Genomic DNA, 18,975 nt, shown 5'->3' on the forward strand with positions numbered 1-18,975 from the left:
CCTGGCCCCCACACATTCACCTACAAACCAGGATCTTGGTTCAGATTTCCGGCTGGAAGGTTAAACTCCTTTGCAAGTCATTTGAACCTCTGTTTTCCTCATCTGTGAATTAGGTATGGCACCACCTCTCCCACGGATCGTTCTTGAGGTCGTGCATGTGAAGGTATTTACCAGAATGCAAATAAACAGTATTCTTTAAATTGCATTTATTTTTTTAATAAATCATTCTAACGTTTATTTATTTTTGAGACAGAGAGAGACAGAGCGTGAACAGGGGAGGGTCAGAGAGAAGGAGGCACAGAATCCGAAGTAGGCTCCAAGAGCCGAGCTGTCAGCACAGAGCCCGACGTGGGGCTCGAACTCACGGACCGTGAGATCATGACCTGAGCCGAAGTCGGACGCTCCACCGACTGAGCCACCCAGGGGCCCCTTTAAATTGTGTTTAAATTGCACATTATCATTACAGGATACTATGGGAAGTGACTCAGTAGAGGCCACCAAATCAGTGTCTAAATGAGTCACGATAGATGCGGTTATTGTAATCATACCTGCCTCCATGTCCGAAAATCTCCAAGGAAAGGGGTACCAGGGTTTGTGCACTTGTCCTTTACTGTGATGTATGGGCTCCGTCCCCGTTAGATTCAACCTGAATTGTAAAGCACTTCAGATATTCTTGGGGAAATCTGCTGGGATAGGTAAAGTCAATTTACAGCCATGATTAGCATCTGAGTCCAGAGAATGGGTGGCCAGATAGGCAACTCCACTTTTAGAAATTAGCTTTGCCTTTTCTTCCACTGTGATGGCTTCATTTTTTGGTGGGGAATATGGGCTTTATTCAGTGAATACACTTCACATATGAGCATCGTGAAAATATTCCAGCAACACCAAAAAAGTGCAAAAGAGCCAGTGGGGAAAAAATTATCCAAAATTCCACTACTCAAGTGGCCGTGGTCATCAATATTTGGTAAACATCATCCCAGACATTATTCTGTTTAGAGAGAGAGAGATAAAAGGACAGGTGAAAAAATAAAAGATAGATAAGGGGATAAAAATAGGAACATATTATGCACACTATCTTTAATATTTAAAAGTACTAAATTCTCTTTGATTTGAATTTAACAGAAGGAAAAAGAAGTTAAAGTAAAATGAGAAGACTTATTTCAGCTACCTAGAATATGGTCTCCTTGCTAAAAGATCCCTTTAAATTACGAAAAGAGATTATAGCACCCATTGATTTGCAGTCATCTTTAAGTTACATTTTAATTTTAGACTATTAACTCCCTGCTGTGAAGGAAGAGGAAATTAACACCATATACTTCCCCCCCTCTCAGTTTTGTACCCATTGTCTCGCTTTCTACCATTTACATTTTGTTCCGTGAACAAAATTTCAGTTGGTCCGTCTTAATCCTTTACTGACGGCAATGTTCCCTGTCTAACCATGATGTCATTATTCCTGCATTACTTATTCTAGGGTGTCTTTACGTTGTCTCAATTTAAGGCACAAAATCAATCGGGGGGTTCTTTTGGGGAACGGAGCTGTGTTTATTTCCCCCCAGAGTCTTAGAGGCACTGCACTCCGCAAGTGTATGTGTGTTTGTCAATATTTCCAAAACCTTTACATCTGAAGGACAAATGTAACTTGGCTTAAAATTCACAGAGCACGCCTCTTAATCCTACCTTCACCACTTTGTAGATATTCGTTTTCTGGCACTGACTTCAGTTGTGGAAAATTCTAGGATATGCCTTTATGCCTTGAAATTTGCATGTTCTCCTAGAAGCCAATAGGGCTCCTTTCTTACTCATGAACTTCAGGATTTTCACAGCAGCGTTCATTGGTGCTGCTCATTCCATATCACATTTTCCTTCTGAGAAGCCCGTTACTTATTTCGGTAAAGTTTTCTTCACTTATATCATTTAACATTTTTCTGTGTCACCTGTTCTGTGGCCTCTTCCTAATGAGAGACAAGGTTAAGCATGTGTCATATTTCTCTTCTCTGTTTATGTACCATAAAGATATATCCTGAAGATAAAATCATTTAATATCCTTATGCTTTGAAAGTGGACGGTGTTTTGGTGGACACAATAATTAGGGGGGCTTAACTGGCATTTGGGGGATGAGGGTTAAAAATCTCAACATCTTTCAACACACAGAGACTTGTCCCATGACTAATGTCCCGCTCAAAATGCCAATAGGGCTCTATTAGAATTAATGTCTTGGATGATGCTTTCTGCAATGTTGGTTCTAATCTTTAAAGACTCTAACGAGACTTTAATTTGTGTTGCATTTTTCTTTTCCACAGCAGGTTTTCTTCTAGAGTTCCGCTCACTTTTTATCCTTTCATGTTGTTTTAAAATTTCCCCTTTGGGCTCTACCTTCAAAAATCATACTTTCGATCATATTAATATTTGTACGTTTATTGATTTGTCATTATTTTTATTAATAGTATGTGTCTAAATTTTGCCACTATTTTCTTTGGACAATTAATGCTATATAGTCCTTTTATCTGCCTTTTGGTGGGGGAATTCTCTTCCTCGATGTTTATGGTTATTTTATTTTTTTACAGTATGATAGGTCACAGGCCGGTTCCTCTACGTACCTTTTTGAATTGGATGGAGCTCGTCACGTGCTGACCTGGGCCAAGGGGAGAGAGTAACGAACTGGGACATCACAGACATGGACACAGACTGCTGTGCAGAACTCCTCTGTTCTTCCACGTGATTTTATTTACCCTGAGGTAGGTCTCTACCTCATATCTGGTCTTTACCCTGCCAGGAAAGAGGCTTTCCTTTACCATGGGAGGCCTCTGCATTTGATCTGGAATTTCCTGCCTTTCTATGTTCCTCCACATTGCTTTAAACCCACACTTTCCTAAACAAGGAGCTTTGGTCCGGGGCACCAAAAATAGCATGCTGGTTTGGGCTCTTCTGTACCCCTCCCCCACCCATCACTCCACAATGCCCAACCAAGTCTGCATGGGGACATCACCTGCCCATGCCCTAGATGGTACTGTGATAATCAGTGAGCCATTGGATATACCTTTTACCCCTGGGTCACTTACTCAGGGACATATGCATCCTGCTCAAGGTCCAAGGAGGTGGATGCCAGCTCTGGACCCCCTCCTGGTGTCCTGCCCTTCACAGGTTTTGGAAGATACACGTTATGTCCCATGGCTTGGGGCTGAGACTTTTCCTTGTTTTTAAGAAAGTGAAAAGTTGTTTCATTTTATCCTTTGTTGTCTGGGATACGTCTCCAGGGACAGTAATAGAGAAAAATGTCCTACACCAGCTTTGTTAAAAGCCTGCTTGAGTCCTGTGTAGAAAAAGAAGGGTTCCCGGTTTCAAAGGGTCTTTGTGATCTTAGATCCATTTTCCCAGATGCATGACCTCAATCCTCAGTTTCTTCACTTTATCTCAGATTTATCTGTAAAATAGGAACAGTCACTCTTCCTAAACCTCACCGAGTTGTTCTAAGAAGGAAATAAATGAATTCATGGAAAGGGCTCAGCACAGCCCATGACGGCCAGCAAGTACTCGGTAATATCTCCTACGATCGTTACGATTATCCTCACCACAAGTCCACTATCACTGTCAATGTCACCGTCCTCCTGTGGCCGATGTGCAAACCGAGATTCAGGTTAAGTGACTGTCCCAAGCTTTCGCAGAAAATAAGAGGCAAGCTAGCTTTCAAAACCCACACCTAGGCTCTACCAATTTTTTCACCCAACACTTCCAGATTCCCTAGAACTTTGAATCGAAATGTACCCATTTCATGGATGAGAGAAAGCAAAAGCTGAGCTGCCTGAGTGAGTCACAGACTCAGGACTGGAACGTTGACCTTCCGCAATCTGGCGCACAAGGAAAGAGGCAAATGCACTCGTTGATTTACACCCAGAATGTGACCTGACGGAGAGAGACAGGACAGAGAGAGAGGAAAGGGGATAGGGACAGGAAGGAAAGTGGGTCCCACCCCCCCCCCCCGTGCGACCCCAGGCGAGTCCTTTCACGTGTCTGAGATCAAATGCCTCATATGGAAAACGAGGGTAATAACTGCATTGTAAATGTTACGCAAACAGTCTTGTAAAACAGAACTCACTCCTTTACCTCAGTTTTGTTTCAAAAAATTGGTATTCCATCAGTATGTGCCTCTGCAAGGTCATCTCTCCCTCTCAGATCTATCTACTTATCTGTCTAAACGTCGGGAGAATGTAAACAAAACATACTCCTGTGTATTTTTCCGGGTGGCAAGGATACAGGCGATTTTAATTTTCTCTGCGCCTTTCTAAATTTTCAAACTTTCCCGTAAAGAAAAGAACATGTGTTATTTATATTACCGAGGAAAACACCAGTCTTACAAAAACATTGATTCTGCAGGGTTGTTGTAGGATGACTGAGACAATGAGGGAACGCGAGGGTGACAGGGTTCTGCAGACACCGGTTCGTTTCCCTGGCGCTGGCCTGTGACCCCAGCGCGCTCCTGCCGTCTGCCCGTTTCCGCACCAGCCGACCGGGACCGTGTGGATTCCTGCTCGGCCTGAGGGTTGGATGGGATTCCTCGCTTAAATGTCTACACGAGGCCAGGCACACGGTACGCGCCACCCCCCCCCCCCCCCAATGCCAGCTCCTTGCCTTCGCCGAAAATTCCAGCTGGATCATCTTCGGGGCGCGCGGGCCAAAACTGCGGCCAAGAATTCCTGAACAATACTGTTTATTTATACAGTAGGAAGATTGAAATCGTTATGCCTTGACTGGCAGGAGCTATTTATAGGCCCTGTTCCCAGCGAGCTGTTGGGAGCAGGGCACTCCTCGACAAATTTACCAACCCCCCCGGCCTGGCCGTAAAACTGCACGGGTATCTGTGTGGGCCTTGGCCTCCCGACCACATGAAAGCGGAATCCCTTCCCGATTCCATTAAGCTCAAATCATTGCCTGCAGTAAACAGAGCATGAGAGGGCAGGGGCCTGCAAACCTTCCAAAACGGAGGGGCGGAGCCAAGCCGAGGGAGCCAACGCCGACGGCCTTCCGCTCAGCGCCACGTGTGGAGTCCAAAGGGGGGCAGCCGTGGATTCCATCGGCGCCCCGGATCCCGACGAGGCCCGGCTCGCTGTGAGCCCTTCAGCGTCGCCCCCGGGGTGTTGACGGAGCACAGCCCTGGAGGGAACACCGTGGGTGTGAACGGATACGATTGGGGCGGCCAGAGGCAGCGAAAGGGCCCGCGGGCTGGAGGAGTTGGGGAGGGCGCAGGTGGAAAGGCTGGAACCGGGAGCTGCTCGGTCAGAGCGGGAGGACCGTGAACAGGCGCTGGGACCTCATCGCGGAACCCACCGGGGACACCGGCGCACGTTAGACGCTCGGTTGATGCTGCCTGGCCGGAGAGTGATTTACTTTGGGCAAAATTAGGGTGGAAGGGGGTCTCCGGAAGACAGGAAGTTGTAGCTTTATTTCTCTCCTCGAACTTGAGGTCTCCCCAGGGTGCCGAGCTGCACGAGGCCACACTGGGGCCAGAGCCGGGAGGGATCGGGGCCCACACAAGTCCTTGCTGCCTCCAGGCCAACTGAAGACTTTTCCGGAGTGCCCGGGAGGCCCCACGTGGAGCCTGTACTCTGCAAAAACCTTGGCCTATTTTATGAAAAACCTGGACTGTTTCTTTGACTTTCTTCCTTTCTTCTTTCCTTTTCTTTTTTCTTTTTCTTTCTTTCTTTCTTTCTTTTCTTTTCTTTTCTTTCTTTCTTTCTTTTTTTTTCTTTTTTTCTTTTCTTTCTTTCTTTTTTCTTGCTTTTTCTTTCTTTTTCTTTCCTTTCTTTTCTCTTTCCTTTCTTTTCTTTCTTTTCCTTTTCCTTTCTTTTTCTTCCTTTCTTTCTTTTCTTTCTTTTTCTTTCTCTTTCCTTTCTTTTTCTTTTTCTTTCCTTTCTTTTCTTTTTCTTTCCTTTCTTTTTTTTCCTTTTCTTCCTTTCTTTTTCTTTCTTTCCTTTCTTTTTCTTTTTCTTTCTTTTTCTTTCCTTTCTTTCCTTTCTTTTTCTTTCTTTCCTTCTTTTCCTTTTATTTTCCTTCTCTTTCCTTCTTTTCCTTCTCTTTCCTTCTTTTCCTTCTCTTTCCTTCTTTTCCTTTTCTTTCTTTTTCTTTTCTTTCTTTTTCTTTCTTTTTCTCTCTTCCTTTCCTTCTTTTCCTTTTCTTTCTCTCTTTTCCATCTCTTTCTTTCCTTCTTTTCCTTTTCTTCCTTTCTTTTCCTTTTCTTCCTTTCTTTTTTCTTTCTTTTTCTTTCCTTTCTTTCTTTTTCTTCCTTTTTCTCTTTCTTTCCCTCTTTTCCTTTTCTTTATTCTCCTTCTCTTTCCTTCTTTTCCTTTTCTTTCTTTTCCTTCTCTTTCTTTCTTCTCTTCCTTCCTCCTTCCTTCCTTCCTTCTTTATTTTATTCTTTCTTTTAACTGATCCTTAAGTTCAACATGCATTTGCATTCAAGGGAAACCCAGACCACATGTTTTTAATCCATCAACCCTTAAATCATCAAATGTCATAGGCCAATGGTGTGCAGGCCAACAGGAACAGCAGAGCCTTTTAAAGACGTTCCTCTCTCTAGCAATCAGGAAGTAGCCTTTTTCCAAGAGGAAACCAGATTTCAACGCCAAAGGGGCTGCCGTCCTTAGCTCCAGGCTCAGCACCGTGGAAAGCCAGGCAGGTTCGGGACTCAGCACGAGTGTGATTGCAATCGTGGAGCAGAAGGTATTTGGGGTCTGAGAGGCTGTCTTTTCTCCCGTCCCCACCCCCCACCCCCGTTCTGCTGAAGACCTGAAGGAGAAAGGCAGGAAAAGGGAGAGGAGGGTCCACTCCCTTAAGGAGACAGGACCAGTGAGTGGGGACCCCACTGGCAAATAAAGGCAAAGCAGATCCTCATTTCACACGTGTGACCTGTGGCGGGCCGTGGGGCCACTCAGTCTTCGCGTCATCGTCAGGCAAGTGGAAACCAGTGTGGGCTCCAGAAGACCGTGGTAAGGAGACACTGTTCAATAGAAGGGAAATAAAACGAAATAAGGTGAAACAAAGAAAAGTGCGTGTAAATGCACATCAGGAAACACACTTGGCCAGACAAAACTCCATTCGCTTTTGCCTCCACTCAGAGCCAAGTCTTGCCCAGGTAGTCACAGTACCTCTGTTCCACATACCCACCCACCCGCTCTCTGGCTCGCTGGCTGGGACATGGGCAGGGATTGCACAACCAGGCCTCCGTGGGGCGAACCAATAAAGACGGAAAGCCACCCGCGGCACAATAGAATCTGTCGTGCAATGACCATAACTGCCAGTATCCACAACCAGAGCTCCTCACTAAGAAACAGTAACAACAGCCGATAATGGTCTGTCCCCATCCCCCTCAGGTTCATCTTGTGGACCTCTTGCCTTGAGCCCCATTCTGTCATTTCCCCAGGGCGGAGGTCCGCTTGTGTGCCACAATAACACATGTGCCCCCTATCACCCGTGGCCTGAGATAGACGGATCCCAGTTCCCGATCTTGCCCATGGACCCTTGCTGGGGAGAACCACGTTCAGTTAGAGTAGAGGTCTGCATGTGCACTATTCACGCGCCTCCCAGTCCACAGTCCCCTGTCCCCAGCAGCTGCAAAAGTCCGGGACAGCCTGTCCCTACTAAGTAACGTGCAGTCTGAAAATACTGACCCTGGAGTCAGACTATTCCGGTTTGATTCCCGGCTCTCATCTGAGCTGTGTGAGCTTGATCTGGTTACTTTGCATCTCTGTGCTTCAAAACCCACCCACCGTAAAACTGGACACCGATCGTCCCCACTTAATGATGGCTTTGAAAATTAAATTAGTTAGTGCATGCAAAGTGCGGAGAACAGTTCCCAGCAGATAGTGCCCCCAACGTGGGCTTGCTAACATGGTCAACATCATTATGTGCTCAGAGTGACAAAAATCTGTGGGCACAAAACAAGCACATAGCACAGAGGAAGCTGTCTCTTCCCCCTGCTGTTCCTTTCCCTACCCCCCCACCACCAGCAGCAACTCCAATGGTCCAGGGAAGCCTGCAATCATGGAATCTGAATGCTAGGAGGGGGTGAGGTCGGGTGATCCTGTCCAAATACTGCCTTTGGGATATTTCGCCTCTTTTTTTCTTGTTAGCTCCCAACAACAGGTGAGTCTCCAATGCTTTGAAATCTCCTAAGAAGATTTTTCCCATGTATGTCAACAGTCCATCTCCCCAGAGCTGGTGATGCAGAGAGAACATGTTCTCAACAACCTGGACCACCCACAACCAGCGTCCTTGACCAAGAGGCCCCTCCCATCTGCTAATTGGGGCTTGGAGAGACGGCCTGAGCAAGGTGGGTGGGGTAGGTGAGCAAGAAAGGGAAGAAGATGGAGAAATAAAAGGGGAGTCGGGCCAAGAGGCACTGCAAAACTTGATCTTTTAGTTCTGCTGTCCTGTCCAGAAATGAATCATCACTATCTGGTGAAAAGATGTTTGAAGATCCTGGAAGAAATTCTGTGTTAAAAATAGCAGGCCTTATAGCCAGAGGAAAGGATGTGCAACCCTATATCGCGGGGACAAGAATTGTCCCCTAGCATCAAAGATCAGAGCCAGCCACGGGTACCTCACCGGAACCGAAACTCTTCCCGCCTTCAAAATCTTTTGGAAAAAATTAGAAAGTGTTGCAACGGGCCTTGTGTTGGGAGCCATGTGTCCCTCTGACAGTCGGGAACAGCTCTGACCAGAGAAAGAGACGTGAGGGCAATTAGTGTGGATCCCGTCTTTCCTGTTGCTGCGGCAAGGGTGAGCACAAGTGCGGACTGGCCGGCTCATTTGTGTAGAGATAACAATCACCTCCTCCTCTCGCCCTGTCCTCACGCAACAGGGCAGGTCTCAGCATCAGGGTGAGCCTGCGGGCAACTGCTGGTCGGGCGGCCCAGCTGGTCAGCAGGAAGTAGGAGATGCAGCCCAAGCGAACCCCAAGTCCACGCACACCCATTTGGGGTGCAGCAGTTTGCAGGGGGGTGGGGGTGGAGGGTGCACCACGGTCTCCCCCCGGGCCTCGGGCCTCTGGGAGCTCGTTGGGGAAATGAGGACAGGGATGTGCCCCTGTGCAGAGGTGTCACAAGGGACAGAGTCTACCCCAGCCCCAGGCCCGAGGCAGGAACTGAAACAAATATGTGTTCAGCTGAGACTGGGGAGGTCCCTCCTCGGCACCTTAGAGCCCTGTCCACCAGAGTCCGTGCCACCTGCTGGTCTGGAAGACAGTAGGGGGAGGGGAGGGGGGGGAGGGGGGGAAGAGGAGGGGAGGGAAAGAAGGGGAGGGGAGGAGAGCTGGAAAACTCCAAAACTTTCCAGGGGTTGGAAAACCAACAAAAGACAAGTGGTCACACACGTTGGGGGGCTGGGGGGGTCGGAAAAGCCCCATGTGATGCTGCACAGCAGACCTTCTCCACGTCCTTCAGGTGCTGGCTTGCTTCTTAACTCTGCAAAAGGAGACGGCATCTTCACTGCCCAGTGGAGCACTCCACCCACACACACATCCTTCAAGGCACACACTGAAAGGTACTATCGCACAGCCCTGGACGCACCGACTGTGGCCCCTGCCCACCTACTGGGCGACCCTCGACCCCAGAGGGGGAGGAGACAGCCTGCTCCTGTTGTCCGGCGGACCCAACATGCAGTCCTAGCTGGGCCGCTTCGAGCTGGGCCACCCTGAACATTCAGGCTGCGTCACTGTGGACAAGATGTCTGTCTTCTCTCTGTGCCTCCGTTTACTCACCAGAAAAGATGGAATGATAAAACCCTGCCCCTGGGGAGGCCTAGGAGGGGAAAAGTTGAGCTCGTGGACGTGAATGTAAGCATCGAGCCTGCCCCCTCACACCAACCATCCCCTCTGAGAGCCTCCCCATGTGCCTCTGCGGTCCGTGGAAGGGTGCCGGCCACTTCCCCAGGACTCACACCTTGTTTCCTGAAAGACCAAGGCAGGTCTGGACCTGGTAAACCAAATCTGGCTTCTTCATCTATCCAATGGGCCACGGTTATGAAAGAGGACAGGAAATGAGGGCTCAGTCTGTCAGCTTCAGAGAATCAAAGTGGGGTGGGGGAAATCGGCCTTTTCTGACAGGTGGTCCCATCCCACCGGGAGGCAACTTTTTCCGGGTACCCCTCCGCCCACAGAATGGTCACTCTGAGGCCAGGCCTGGGAAGCCAATCGAGGACAGAGACAGCCACGGGTGAGGAGATAAATGAGAAGGGAAGGTGACCTCACCAACACGAATGGATGACCCATCCGTCAATCCAGACGCAAGGCCAGGATTTATGACAAAGTCTTTTCTCCCCACCCGGAAAATCTTCCATGTGTTAGAATTGGGCATTGTCATCAAAGCCCTCCTGATGGAACCAGAAACAAGTTCAGCCCCGAGCAGCATGGTCTCACTCACACACACAGCAAGATCTACCCTCACGAGACCATTTCGCTGTGGGGACAGCCACTCCAAGCCCTGCAGGTGACCCGTGTGAGGCCCCAAAGGGCAATGGGAAAAAAAATAATAACAGGGAGTTCAAATCCAAGCTCCACAGCTTAGAAGCCAATGCCTGAGATTGCTCACCTTCGTGAAGGTGTTGTCAGCTTGACGTGAGGTAAGTCCAGGAGCGCCCAGCATGGCCGCCTCCCCACCCCTCCCCCACCCCCAGTTTGGATGCCAGGGGCTCAAACCAGGCTCTGAGCCTCCCAGGGAAGCTTGATGGGCCCCATCAAAGTGCTTGGCAAACCACTTAGGCGTTTCCAGGAAAAAAGGGAGCCCAGCTTGAGGCCATGGAAAGCACGGTCCCCAATGTTGAGTCAGCCTTGAGTCATGAGCTAAAAACACACTTTTGCCAATTACAGCTCTCGGCAGCCATAATTAATCCAAGGCTGATGAAAACTGTGTTTTTCACTCAACAGAGGAGGGAATTTCAGGTAATTAGGCATACCCTCATGTATCGGTAATTTACCTCTTCACATGAGCTCTGACTGCCATGTCCAGGCCTTACCTTCAAAAAAAAAAAAAAAACTTACACCAACATTAACCAACAAGATATGTCTGATTTCAAAAGATTACCCTTCGTCCTTAAGTACTCTGAGTGCAAAATGCTAAATACACAAGCCCTTAATTGGTTTTTTTTCAACCCACCTATGTGAGCCTCTCTCTCTAAGAGAGCCGCTGTTCATGGGCTATGCAGCCACGTTGATGCCACGTTGCAGATGATTCTGCCAGAGCTGATCCCAGAGCAACACACTCTGTGGGCAAAAAAGGTGGACACGTTGTGTTTGGATCCATCATTCATTCAGTCATTTGTTCACCTCACCCCTACAGGGAGCCTGCTATGCACTGGGCTCTGGGCTCCATAAGGAGCTGGAAACCCAACTCGAGAAATTGCAACTTGAAATGGTGGTAGCCTGCAAGACCAAACACTTCCTTGTACAGGTGGGACTCCCAAGGCCTAGACCTGCTCGAGTTCACCAGCAAGTTGATGGCACAACAAGGAAGTGAAGCTGGGTCTGCGCCTCCCAGTGAGCCCAGGAGCTCACAGAAATCCCAGCCGCGCCGCCCCCTCTGCTGGGCGGCGAAGGCAGCCCCTCCAGCTTCCCCTGGGTACACGGAGATCACCAGATGTGTCTCAAGGTAGGCCAGGTGGCTACTTACAGAGCCAGGTCTTTCCCCCCAGGCCCTGCCCACCTACAGGACACTCCCAGGAGAGGCTCCCGGGCTCCCATGACTCAGGTGGCTCTCCCAGGACAGTGCCATTCTCACAGCACGTTGGTGTTGCAATGCCCAGTCGGATGAGGCAAGTGGGACGTGTGATATCTGCTCAACATTTCCAGACAGCCCAGGGGAAATTGCCGAAAGCCAGAATTCCTAACGGCTGAGGCCCAGCACCCCCAGGACCCCACCCCTGACTTTCTCCAACATCGAAACCCCTTTTCCTGTTCTTTTAATTTAACAACCTCTACAGAGAAATGGAAATAGAAATCGCAGTCTACGCTGGCTGAGCACCAGCATCTGGGGAGTCAGGGGAAGAGGGGGTGTTGTGGCCCCATTTTACACAGAAGGAAACCAGGGATTTCACCTTGGGAATCCCAAGGACTGAAGGCAACTCTGGGTCTGGACCCAAAGGACGCCCTAACAATCACAGTGTTACTACCACTGACAACCTGTGGGCACACACTTGTGCTGGCACCGTGCTCTGCCCCAATGGGAACAACTCACCCAATCCTCACAGACCACACCGAGAGAGGAGCAGAGCTCAAACCCGGGCTCTGACGTATAGGGACGCCTCACTGCTGGGTGGCACCACCACATCCAGTCCCAAGCCGGGAGGGCAGGGCTGCAAGCTGGGCGTGTCACTTCTCCTCTAGGAACCCCACATTTCCGCCTGTGAAATGAGACCAGGACGCCTCCCTCAGGCTACAGGAGCTGAGAGTACGCGGTGAGCATTCGAGGCTTCTCTTTTGGTCTCCACCTCCAAACCCACATCTTGCTGGTCCACACATTCCCGGAGCTGGATTGGTACATCAGTTCCGCAGACACAACGAACAACAGCTCTTCCGTGAAGGCAAACACCATGCTGTGAGCCCGCAGGCAGGTGGGCGAGCCGGCCAGCCCCTCCCCTGCGCTGGGCCCGTGGCTCTCTCCTGTGACCTGGGGCCCCAGGTAAGAAGGATCACGCATGTCCCTTCCGCTTTTATCACGCTATGGCTCTAAAATTTCAAAAGTTGTTCTTAAGTTACTTATTTCCTGATTCAATAGGCCAGAGGCATAAATGTATTCACCTCCTCTTTCCCAAAAAATGACAGCAGGATAGGGCACCTGGGTGGCTCAGTCGACTGAGCATCTGACTCTTGATTTTGGATCAGGTCATGATCCCAGAATTCTGGATCAAGCCTTGCATCAGGATCTACACTGAGTATGGAACCTGCTTACGATTCTTTCTCTGTATAAAACTGAAAAAAAAGCAGGAAATCTTTTACTGATCACCTAGATGATATGCCTGAAAAATACTCAATGTGTCTTGAACAAATTGATTCATTCACTTCTGTAATTTATGCATTCCCTCATAAATAAGTGAGTCTATGAGTGGATGAATGGACAGACAGATGGACCGACAGATGGACAGATGGATGCATGGGCAGACAGATGGATGGACAGACGGATGAACAGATGGGTGGACGGATGGATGGATGGACAGATGGATGGATGGACAGGTGGACGGATGGACGGATGGATGGATGGACAGGCGGACCAACAGACAGATGGATGGATGGATGGATGGATGGATGGATGGATGGACGGATGGATGGACGGATGGATGGATGGTTGGACAGATGGATGGATGGATGGACAGACGGACCAACAGACAGATGAATGGATGGATGGATGGATGGATGGATGGATGGATGGATGAATGGATGGCTGGACAGTCGCATGGATGGATGGATGGATGGACAGGTGGACGGATGGACGGACGGATGGATGGATGGATAGATGGATGGACAGACCAACAGACAGATGGATGGATGGATGGATGGATGGATGGACGGATGGATGGATGGTTGGACAGATGGATGGATGGATGGACAGACGGACCAACAGACAGATGGATGGATGGATGGATGGATGGATGGATGGACAGGTGGACGGATGGACGGATGGATGGATGGATGGATGGATGGATGGATGGATGGACAGACCAACAGATGGATGGATGGATGGATGGATGGATGGATGGATGGATAGACGGATGCATGGACGGATGGATGGATAGATGGATGCATGGACGGATGGATGGATGGTTGGACAGATGGATGGATGGATGGACAGACGGATGTCGTATGCTCAGAGCATGGTACTCTGACAGATGTGCACCCTGCATCAGCCACATGGTCCCTAGGTGGCATTCCCAAAACCACAGGGCACCACCTCTGGCTCTTGCCCTTGAGTACATCTATGAAGGTGTCTGAACTTTCACTTCTTTTTTACTAAAATGGAGCCTCTAATGCCTATTTGAACCAGGTAGTTGTGCAGATTCAAAGAGCGCGCCTGGCCTGTAAATACATAGTAACCACCACCATTATTCTTTTTTTTTCCTAAATCGCTATAATTCACAGCAGAGTGATGAGTGCATGTCCGAGAAGGCAGCACTTGAGCACAGTCTGCTTCGCATGGGACTCATAAGTGTGGCTGAGGGAGTAGGGGCCTTCCAGGATGGGGGATGGACAAATGGAGGCGAGGAATCGGGGGTCAGGACAGGAGAGGCTGCGTCCTCAGTCCCTCCACCCAGGGGAACAAGGACAGCTCAGGCCACCGTGTGCTTGCCTGCCTGGCCGAGAGGAGCAGCTGGAACAGCAGACGTTTACCCCTTGGTAGGAAGTAGACAGCCTGATCGGACAGAGATGTGAATCCCAAGGTGAGAAGGTGGCATTACCTTGTTAGGCAGGGCAGCCATGAAGGATTTTGACTAGGAAAGTACTAGAGAAAACAGCCTTTATGCAGATACATTTCACAGTGGCATGAGCAAAAGATTTGAGACCTGGAGAGAGGAGGAAGGTGCGGGATTCCAGGTCAGAGAAGAAAGGAACACAGAAGCCATGGACGTAGGACGAATGCCTGGATGGAAAAGCGATTGTGGACGTGAACCCAACAGGCCAGCTGTGGGGCGGCGGGGAGGAGACCACTGAGCACCAAGGCCAGATTCAGGGCTGGCCACGGAGGAGCTGGTTGGGAGGCAGATGCTGAGCTCAGGACGGGCACATGTTTTGAGCCACAGGTGCGTCCTCACTACTAGCAGAAATGTGGGACAGTAGCCCCAGATGGAGATCAAGGCTAGAGACGGTGGGGTACGCCATGTGTCCACACCCAGAGCAGGGAGTTGGCATCATCCGCACTCCTGGAGCAGGGGTCAGGACAGCCCAGGGATGGGGGGAGACGGGGTAAGGGAAGCCACCAGGCCAAGTCAAGTCAACCTTGACTTGGACACAAACCAGCCTTTCCTTCCACCTCTAAAATAATCTTCATTTCACAATAGAAATGACGTGTGTGCGTGTGTTATATACTACTTTTGAGACTCTCTGGAGACCTCATGGTCTGGTTGCGAAAAAAAGGGACATCTTTACTTTCCTTCATAGCGGGGGCTTCTCAGCCTCGGCAATGCTGATGGTTTGGACCAGATCATTCTTTGCAGTGAGTTGTGGTGTCCTGTGCACCTGCAAGGTATTGAGCACGCTCCCTACCCCTCAACAAGATGCCAGGAACTACCCCTTCCCCCACGCTCCCTACCCCTCAACAAGATGCCAGGAACTACCCCTTCCCCAAGCGTGACAACCAAGAAAGTCTCTGGACATTGCCAAACATCTCCTAGGGGAATGAGATCACACTGGTCGTATATTAAGGGACACTTTCAAACTCAGGCCCTCGAACTTCACATCTAACACACATAAGAGTTTTAAGAAACAGGAATATAACAGTAATCACAGCGAGGGCATTGCTGTCAGACCCCAGGACAGAGCTGTTCTGCGTTCCCCCACCGTGAGGCCCTTGGCGAGTGCCTGCAACTTTCTCCTGCCCCGGGGGGTGTTCATCTGTAGGATGGGAAGGTGGAGAAGCAAACGTCCCACGAGAGGGGATGCCACCCACACAGTCAGTGGGGAAGGCACGAGGCCTTCCCCAGGAGGGTCTGGGCCACAGAGCTGCTACCGTTTTCTAGCCAGAGTCCCCAGTGACTCAGCTGGCAGGGATGCCACGGCTTACAGAAGTGGGTGGATCCGGGTGAAGCAAGAACTGAAACCTTTAGGAGAGAGGCAGGGAGGTGATCTGAGCCCTTGACTGACTGACGGAGGAGCCTCACTTTCCAGAAACCTGCATTCCCCTGAACAGTCGCACCACACGTGTTAAGGGAGCCTAGGGGCCTCAGTATTCCTGGGTCTGGCTTGTCTGGAGGCAGCCAGCAGGGAGGGTCCAAGGGCCGGTGAGCTTCCAGGCTATTTCACAGAGCTCAGCCAGGCCCCACGAGGCCTCAGGCGGGCGGCCGTCCCGGCCGTCACAGCCCTTCTTGGGAAATTGCTTGGCCAAGAGCACGTTGTCCAAGGCAGGTATTTTCAGGCCGATGGGAGTGGGTGTTGGCAGGAAGGAGCTGGCCAGCAAGGGAGTCATAGGATTGCAAAACAAGGAGGCGCCTCAGCAACCGTCCACTTGGCTAGTGGCAAAGCTCAGGCCTGGAGATGGCTCGGAATCCCAGGGACACCCCGAGAGCTCACGTCACGCCCACTCCTCCAATGAGGAAGCAGAGACCCGAGAGGCAGAGTTACTCCCCTGAGAGCTCAACCGGTGAGCGACGCATTTAGGATTTACACTCACATCGGGGCGTCCGGGGGGTGCCGTTGGTTAAGCATCTGACTCTTGATCTCCGCTCAGGTCATGATCTCATGGTGTGTGGGTTCGAGCCCCCCATCGGGCTCTGTGCTGATGGCATGGAGCCTGCATGGGATTCTGTTTCTCCTTCTCTTTGTGCCTCCCCCAGCTTGTGCTCTCTGTCTCTCTCCCTCTCAAAATAAATAAATAAGCTTTAAAAACTTAAAAAAAAAAAAAAAAAGATTTGCACTCACGTCTTCTTGACTTGCAACCTGGTACCAGTTCCCTGGCACCTCTTTCCACCTGGCTTTATGGAGAGGATTGGCTGGAGCCGTCCCGTGAGCTCGCGCTGAGTGCCGGGCTAAAGCTTGTCTGGCGATAAGCCTAACCGTGTAATCCCAGCTGACATCTGACCACCTTCCGCTGGGCGCAAGGGAAAAAGGCACTTGGTTGTATGGCCAGTGGGTCCGGTGGAGACGAGAGGCACATTAGAGTCATTAAAAATCATTAGGATGGTTGGGCTCTGAGGTCAGAAAAGCAGGATAAACACACTCCGGAGGAACGAGTTCTGCCTTTCCCCGCAGCTGCTCCCACTCGTCCAAGCCCAGCACCCAGACAGCCAGGCTCCCAAGAACCTGCCCCTGGGCTCCTGGGCAGTGCTGCAGGCCCCCCGGGGAACGTCTTCAAAAGCACTTCGGAGATCTGCTTGGTTTTCCATTGTCTGCTACAAACAGACCACCCAAAGGGCCACCCAAAGCAACGTCCTTGGGTCAGCTTCCTGCGGGGAGCCCCCGAGGCCACTTTCCCACCTGCCTCGCCCAGAAGCAGAAGGAGAGATGCACTCTCAAGGCTGTCACCACAACCGTCAGTCACCGAAGGGCAGGGGGAACGTCTCAGGAACCGTGGCTGCTCCCGTCCACTCATGGCACCAAAACGCCTTGTACCTTGTGCGCGAGATCTTTAATCCTCCCCAACAGCCCTGCAAGGGCCCACCGAGGGCTGCAGTGTGGTGATGACTTGCCCAAGGTCACCGTTAGTAAATTGCAGGGATCTACACATCTGAGCTTACGGCTCCCACAGCCCCAAGCCCCTCTCTCCACCAGCCCTCACACGGAGTAGGTGTTGACTACTTGGTTGCAGAGGAAGTGAAGGAGTGAGTGAAGGAATCGAACACACTTGAGAACTTAAATTGTTTGATTTGCATTTTCAGAAAGGAGTGCATCCTTGCGGCTGTGAGGAGGCAAACAGACAGTTGATTAAATCATCTCCTGGATTTTTTTAACTCAATGAAAACAATCTCTAAATAATTTTGTGACTTTTGGCCCATTCTTAACACAACAAAAACATTTTAGTTAAAGTTGACTCCTGAGGCGCCTGGGTGGCGCAGTCGGTTAAGCGTCCGACTTCAGCCAGGTCACGATCTCGCGGTCCATGAGTTCGAGCCCCGCGTCAGGCTCTGGGCTGATGGCTCGGAGCCTGGAGCCTGTTTCCGATTCTGTGTCTCCCTCTCTCTCTGCCCCTCCCCCGTTCATGCTCTGTCTCTCTCTGTCCCCAAAATAAATAAACGTTGAAAAAAAAATTAAAAAAAAAAAAAAAAGTTGATTCCTAAGCCAACTTTTCTTTCCTAAGAGATGGGGAAGTAATGTTCACTGAGCATATACTATGGGTACATGCCACACTCCCTACATCCACACGCTCGAACTTCACAGTAACCCTGCAAACGGCATGGTTACCAATTTCCAGAGGAGGACACTGAGGGTCAGAGTGGTTATGTGACTCACCTGAGAGCACACAGCTCGGCGGAGCCAGGGAGGTCAAAGGCCACAACAGGGAGTCCACACCTGACCCCCAACCCTGCCCACAAACGACCTTTCGCGCCAGCCAAGCTTTCTCTCCTAACTTGGCAACTTGCAGACAGGACTTTTCCGGCATCACCCCTCGGCCAGTGGGCCTTCTACATATGTGCTCAGGATACCTGAGAAGCTGAGACACCCGAAATAAACAGAACCAAAGAGTCTCGAAACAAGCCATTTGGTCTTCAGCATCGGGAACGTGTAGTGTTATGAAAAGACAGCCTCTTGTGGTTTTAGCATCGACTACTGAATGGCAGGTGGAGGGTGGGGAGGAGATCTAAAACTTTGTGGTATTTACGGCTGCTGTAGCCAGCCTCGCCTCTCCCAACAAAGGGGCCTTCTGCCACAGAGAAGTTTCCAGCGGAGGAAGGGAGTCCCAAACACTCAGCTCTTGCGGGGGAGGTGGGGGAAGGGGGTCTGTCTGTCTTGATTCTGTGCACCCAAGCACAACCACCCCCATGAACCCGATCCGGGAGATCCCGACCCTGTCCCGCCCCCCACTCCTGCCCCGGGACCTCCAAAGGCCACCTTCCCAGACACCAGCCCCCGAGGCCAGCCCTGTCAGGGGTGTCCTCGGAGGCTGCTGGGACCTGACTACTCCCTCCTAGGCAGTGGGAGTCGCTGAGCCAATTCCCGGCCCTGGAACCGGGCAGACAATCCCCTGTGTCTTGCCACCTTCCTACCTTGGCTGCCAGGAGCCGGCCCAGTCTCAGAGATGCTGAATAGGGCATTTGTTGTGAGATCAAAGGGCCACCTGTGGGCGC

General features: G+C 50.5%; 1 long non-coding RNA gene across 2 annotated transcripts; it reads right to left on the bottom strand.

The window, feature by feature from the left end:
• Positions 1-334: 334 nt before the first annotated feature.
• LOC123584294 lies at positions 335-12,824 on the bottom strand. Of its 2 annotated transcripts, XR_006705303.1 has the most exons (5): positions 12,222-12,824; positions 10,945-11,004; positions 2,598-3,421; positions 1,678-1,952; positions 335-988 (listed from the first exon to the last, which is right to left on the bottom strand). It is a non-coding gene; the product is annotated as an uncharacterized LOC123584294 (long non-coding RNA). The 2 variants fall into 2 exon arrangements; XR_006705304.1 differs by lacking the exons at positions 335-988; positions 1,678-1,952 and having other exon boundaries at positions 2,400-3,421.
• Between the last annotated feature and the right edge of the window lie 6,151 nt (positions 12,825-18,975).

The sequence above is a fragment of the Leopardus geoffroyi genome, chromosome B3, assembly GCF_018350155.1.
Source record: "Leopardus geoffroyi isolate Oge1 chromosome B3, O.geoffroyi_Oge1_pat1.0, whole genome shotgun sequence".
In the NCBI taxonomy this organism is placed as follows: Eukaryota; Metazoa; Chordata; class Mammalia; order Carnivora; family Felidae; genus Leopardus; species Leopardus geoffroyi.